General features: G+C 38.9%; 1 pseudogene; it reads right to left on the reverse strand.

The window, feature by feature from the left end:
- Nucleotides 1–2,964: 2,964 nt before the first annotated feature.
- LOC113304556 lies at nucleotides 2,965–6,355 on the reverse strand (annotated as a pseudogene).
- Between the last annotated feature and the right edge of the window lie 450 nt (nucleotides 6,356–6,805).

A 6,805-nucleotide genomic window follows, 5' to 3' on the forward strand; every position in this document is an offset into this window, starting at 1 on the left:
GTGCAGATGCTTCCCGTGATCCTCTAGGCTCGCTTCATATCTTGTCTTTTATCACCACTTGTTTCTGACGAACTTAACCTTGCATGCCTGTTGTAATACCCCGATACGCGGTAGTGGTTGGAAGAATGGAATATAATTAATGGTCCGTCCCTTCCTAACACCGACGACTTTTCAGCACAATTGGCTCCAAAGTTGGTAGAAAACTTTGCAGTTAAGCATGCTCAGACGGGAGAAATCCAGGGATGGGTAACCTCCTGGGAAGCTGCTATTGGATAACCGCAGCAGTGCTCGTTGAAAACCCCATACTCATACTGTCGGATGACCGCAATGCTAAGTAGGGACAATATCAATGGAGTGGGTTCATCATGGTATCAGAGCCGATGACGGTCACCTGTCGTGGGTAAGAGAGTACGCTGGATGGATTAAGTCACTCATGAAGAGCAAGTCTAAGTGGGAACAATATTAGTGGAGTGGGGTCATCATGGTATCAGAGCCGATGACGGGTCACCTGCTGTGGGTGAGAGAGTACGCTGGATGGATTAAGTCACTCATGAGGAGCAGGGAGCATCGAATATCTGGGTTTGGATATATTCCAGAATCGAGAAAGAATCCAAAGTGACCTCCTGGGAAGCTGCTACTGAATAACCGCAGCGGTGCTCGTTGAAAACCCCATACTCATACTGCCGGATGACCGCAATGCTAAGTGGGGACAATATCAGTGGAGGGTGGGGTTATCATGGATTCGAGCCGATGATGGGTCTCCTGCTGTGGGTGAGAGAGTACGCTGGATGGATTAAGTCACTCATGAGGAGCAGGGAGCATCGAAGATCTGGGCTTGGGTATATTCCAGAATCGAGAACGACTCCAAAGTGACCTCTTGGGAAGCTACTACTGGGTAACCGTAGCGGTGCTCTTTGAAAGCCCCATGATCATACTGTCGGATGACCGCAGTAAGTGACCTCCTGGGAAGCTGCTACTGGGTAACCGTAGCGGTGCTCGTTGAAAACCCCATACTCATACTGTTGGATGACCGCAGTGCTAAGTGGGGACAATATCAGTGGAGAGTGGGGTCATCATGGTATCAAAGCCGATGATTGGTCACCTGCCGTGGGTGAGAGAGTACGCTGGATGAATTAAGTCACTCATGAGGAGAAGAGAGCATCGAAGATCTGGGCTTGGATATATTCCAGAATCGAGAAAGACTTTAAAGAGGTGGTATTATAACACCCCGATATTCGGCAGTGGTTGGCCGGATAGAATATAAGTAATGGCATGTCCTTTCCTAACATCGAGGCATTTTCAACACAATTTGCTCCAAAGTTGACAGAATACTCTGCAATTGAGCGTGCTCGGGCGGAGTAATCCAGGGATTGGTGACCTCCTGGGAAGCTGTTATTGGATGACCAAACCCCATACTCATACTGTCGGATGACCGCAGTGGCTAAGTGGGGATCGACAATAGTGGTGGAGGGTCGGACCATTACACCTCTACTGCATTTAATGCTCTGTCCTCTAATTCAAACTTAACCGTTGATGTAGTCAATCTGCTTTTCACGTGGTTTCGTCAGATGGGAGTGGTGGATATCTAGAACCACGGGTGGTAACTTTTCAGCTTTTATCCTGTGCTCCTCGTTACCACCTTTTTTTACTCCGGTGTTCTGAGATCATTCCATGTGGCAACCAGATACTTTACTATCACAAGGATATCTCATATAAATAACGAATTCCAACTATGGAACTAACTGTCAAAATTACAAAATTACAGTAAGACACCAAAGTTGATAAGTTGGTAGATCGTAAATTACAATGTGATCAATTATTGCACCAAGACCGTAGCATAAATCAACTAGCCTAAAGGCTTTGAAACTAAAGTCTGCAACCGTTTTCAAAGTAGTGTAAATGTAAAACCTCTTGAATTGATATGAAATAGATATTATTACAAGATTATAATCAGATGTTTATTACAAACACAACTGAGGTGTATTTATATGACTCAAACAGACTTAGTCAGTCAAGTCAACATGACTTGACTTGACTAGACCTTGTATTCCTAATACTCCTCCTCAAACTTTACGAACATAACCGTAAAGTTTGAATAGGAAAACTAAAAGATCAACTCAAACAAGAGCAAATATAACACAAAAAAGAAAGAAAATGTAACAAACTAAATTGTACTAACAAGAAAGATAATGCATTGGAACTTGACTTGACTGGACCTTGTATTCCTAATAGTAAACAAGGCCTTCTCGGGAAACCTCAGAAGAGAAGTTCCATCCGAAGTTTTAAATAAATCTTCGCCAAGGTAAAAACGATAGCATAATCATGCTATATCCCTTCACTGTCATATTGTAGTCTACAATCTTCAGTTGTTGCAAGCTGATCGGCACATCGATTACTTAGGACAATCAATTGAAAAACATAGATATAATCAAAATGCTTGTGATTTACTTTAACAGTTGCTGGGTATGGCTAGGTGTTGATTAATCTTCTGTACCAGTCAAGAACAATCATTTCTGGTGCAACTTCCTTATTCAGTCTATAGTAGTTCACAAATAACCCTTTACGATATTTTGTCTTCACGATCAAGGTTCCATTTTGCTCCGGTTTTTAACGGGATAAGTGGAACCAGTATTTTATTTTTATTTTTCCACATGATAGAGGAAAATAAAGTGGAACCAAAATCATAATTTTAGTTTAGATATTAAATTCTTTCCGCAAGAAAACCCTCTTTGATCTTGTAATTTTGTTAATCGTCTTAAAAACAGTATGACAGTCAATTTAGCCAAGAAAGCTAGATCAGATGGTTCCAGTTTTGAGTTTTACTATGCTTTTCCTCCTGATATCAGTACTTGGATAAAGAAGGATAAACTCTATGTAAACCTCTAATTTTCTAATAAAAGATCTTTTTAGAATTAAAAAAAAAAGGGAATGAAGCTGGATACTGGCTGACTCAAAGTCTGAATCTGAATTGCAACTGAGTTAGGAACTATTCAAAGGTCTGAATAGCTTTGGGATATGGTATCCAATTCATCTTACAAAGTTGTAGCTCTTGTGAGGTGGTCTAAACCAGCAATTACAACAATCAATCTGGTGATGAGGTTGCAGAATACCTCTTGTTTTCAACTAGACTTCCGGTATACCGCCTACCTCCCAGTAATCCATCTCGGACCCTAAAATCTGAATCTTTCTTTCCTACTTCTTCCTGGACCTGTATATAATGTCATGTATATAGTGCATATGATTTCTTACACTTTGGTGCACAACTATTTATGACGATGTGCCACTCTTTCTGACAAGCCAAAAACAGTAGCAGGGCCTGCATATCTGTCATGTATTTAGCTTCAAAAGCCTCTTTGTCATCATGCCTCACTCGATATCACTACTAGGACCGGTGCGATAGTTGACCATGTAAATTGCAACCACGGTTACTAATGCCCCAAAAAGTTGCAGCTCGGAGAAAGTTTCACCAAGATATAAGAACCTGAAAAGAAATGTAGAACATTAATTAGAACCAAGTAAAAACTTCGCTATTGGTACCCAAATAATAGTAACTATCTTTAGGTCCCCTTGATTTACAGACATGTAGTGCACAGTGATGCTGGATTTATACTCATTCTTGGGGTTATATGAGTATTCTTGATGATGAAGCTATGGAAATACCAGGATATTTTACTAAGAATCAAGAAAGCATCATCATTGGTTATCTTTAGCTGACTAATCACTATTCTTCCCCTTGATTTACAGACATATAGTGCACAGTGATACTACAGGATTTCATAATCTTACCCAAATACTGAAGCAAACATTGGGGTTAGAAAAGTGAGAGAACTGAGCTTCGTCAAGCTACCTGTAAATCCATGAAAATTGTTTGATTATAAGACGTATGTGAGATACAAAAGTGTAGATATTACAGTGATATTTTGCAATCCTTACAAGCAGATTTATGAAGTATCATGAAGCAAGCTAGATCTGCAAACATAGGTAGTTCTAGCAGGTACATGGGTATATACAGATAAGGTGCAGAAAGAAATTGACCTCTTGATGCATTGTAAAAGTAGACGCCATAGCTGATGGCACTTCCAAAGATGGATGTATAGATGAGTGCTAAAATATCATTGGAAATAAGCTCCTTGAGACCCCCACTAATGGCTGGATCATGATTGAGTATGGAAATAACCAACAGAGGGATCCCACCAATAACCATATGCTGTTGTACAAAATTTAGAAATACATTAATTACACAGCCTCTTTTCGGTATAATAACTAATTTTTGCTAATCAAACTGCCCAAGTTTTTTCTCCTTTCTCTTCTTCCAATGGATTCACCTCATGGAAGAGAAGAAGAGATCTATAAAGCAAAGTCAATAGTCCTAAGAGTTAGATATAATGACTTTCCTCCAGTTTGCCATCAAAAATATCCCCAGGCGAATTTCTGACCTTAATATTGGGTATCAACAGGATGCACACTAGCGATAATAACCATAATGCAAAAGAATATGATGAAAAACATTCAAGATACCAAGCTAACAGGTTTCACATGGTAATGAGAAAACAAGGCGTTGAATTAACTTGGACAGGAGCTGATAAAACATACCCATCCAGTTGCCATGATAGGGTCAGAGTATCCAGCAAACCATGACTGTTCCCACTGCCATGCTTTGAGCAGCAAGAAGCATCCACCATTCCCCACTCCCCCAAAGTGAAGAGTTACTCCCTTCATGTGAAAGTGCAGGTAACTGGAAAATGAAAAAGGCATTACAATTTGCAAGTTTACAATACCAAAATATATCGCATAAGCATGCCAAACATCCTTGAATGATTTAAGCAGTTGAGATTTGTGAGTCCCACTATGATAGAGGGAAATTAAAAGACATAAAAACTAAATGAACTGAGATATACATAAAACTTCAACCACAGCAATAAAGGTTGTAGGTATATTTACCTCAAGTAGTAGAAGTCCAACAACACCAAGCACAAGACCTGCAGCTCCGACCACCCCAATGGACTCACCGAATAGTAAGGATGCAAGTATAGCCACGGTCAAAGGCTGTGAATCAATGATTACCTGTAATAATTCAATCCAAGCTGAATTTAAATTATGTAGGACTACACTAGGAATCTTAGGATTACACAAATATCTGGGTCATTTTAACCCGAAGAAGGGCAACAACAAGTCACTGACGCTCGATAAAACAAGGGCAAACTAAAGGGTAATGAAACTTAACACTTCTTCAGCTTATAGCCTCTACCAAGTCTGCACCGAACTCAAGTTGCAAACAAGCAAAACTAGAAACCACATACTAAGCTAACCATCACTGGTTCCCATAAAGCCAGAATTCAGTAGTGGTATACTAAAAATGTAAGTTTATTGATCACATTATGTGACACTATCTCACTTTCAGGAGCCGCACAAATAAAAATTGGCTGAAAAAAGAATGAGATAACAGAAACATACACTGCCCAAACCAGCGGATGTCCTTTGCAAACCTTCAGCAAGAAATCCCTATACAAAAACTGAAGCAAATCAATATTCATTCAAATTCAAATGCAATTACTTGAATTCAAGATAAGTACTGGAAATGATTCATTAAAGATTTAACCATCTCTACAAATTTCTTTAAAGAAATATACTGTTTCTCACCTGAAAACAAGCAGCATCAACAAGTCCAAACAAAACTATTGAAACCCAAGCCATAATACCAGAAGGTTGTTTTCTGCCTCTCAACCTCGCGAATGCAACCAACATAAACCCTGCAGGAATTAATCGAAAAGCCGATACAAAAAAAGGTCCAGCTTTTGGAAAAACTTCCTTCATTGCTACCATAGCTGTTCCCCAAAAGAAAAATGGAGAAATTAACAGACCCCATTCTAAAACTCCTTTAACAAAACCCAACTCAGAATTTCCATCCTTTTCTTCAATTTCAAAACTCTCAGTCTTTTTCTTCAAAAATTGATCCGTTTCTTCTGATGTTTCATCAACAATACATTCAACATTATAACCAGTCCCAACACAATCCATAGACGAATCTGTTTCAACCATTTCTCTATCTGAATCACTTTTTCTGCAATTAACCATTCTTCTTGGAAGTTTAATCGAAACCCTTGACTTAATTTCGGTATTAAGGAGACTTGAAAGGTTGGAAATTCTGAGGTTTGGGTTGGTGAAAATGAATCCATTGCTCCTCCTTCTTCTAGGGTTGACGAATACATGATTTGGCTGGTAATTCAAGTAAGAATCCGTCTGACTTAGGTAGGAAATCTTTGCTGCTGACATTTTCTTTCTTTGAAATACTTTCTTTATAGAAGGTGGGAGAGAGGAAGACGAGTAAGAACTACGACTTTGAGGAACTGCTACTGTGAACAGTTGTTGGATTAGGCGGGTAAATAAATTAACAACCACATCTTTAACGTCGGAATTTAGAATTTGACCACTTACAATGATAGGTTTTCTTCACCCATGTTATACATTAAGGAACGATAAAGATAACAAGTATTTTGAAGGGAAAATCGGTCATTTGTCCAAATATTTTTAAAACATGGTTCTAATGGACGAGTAAAAATTGATATGGGTGAAATGGACACCAAAAAATAGCAAGAATGAAACTGGATTCATCCTGGCTTAAACTTAAAAAAGAGCAAGGATGAAACTGGATGCATCCTGATGTAAATTAAAAATAATAAAAAGTATTTGAAAATTGGTTGGATGAAATTGTTTACATCCCGGCTATTTTTACGTTCTCATCCATTTAAACATTATCAAATTTGACACGTCTTTTTCACCCAGAAATTGTTGATTTTGGTCTTTT

Source organism: Papaver somniferum, chromosome 8 (assembly GCF_003573695.1).
Source record: "Papaver somniferum cultivar HN1 chromosome 8, ASM357369v1, whole genome shotgun sequence".
Classification (NCBI taxonomy): domain Eukaryota; kingdom Viridiplantae; phylum Streptophyta; class Magnoliopsida; order Ranunculales; family Papaveraceae; genus Papaver; species Papaver somniferum.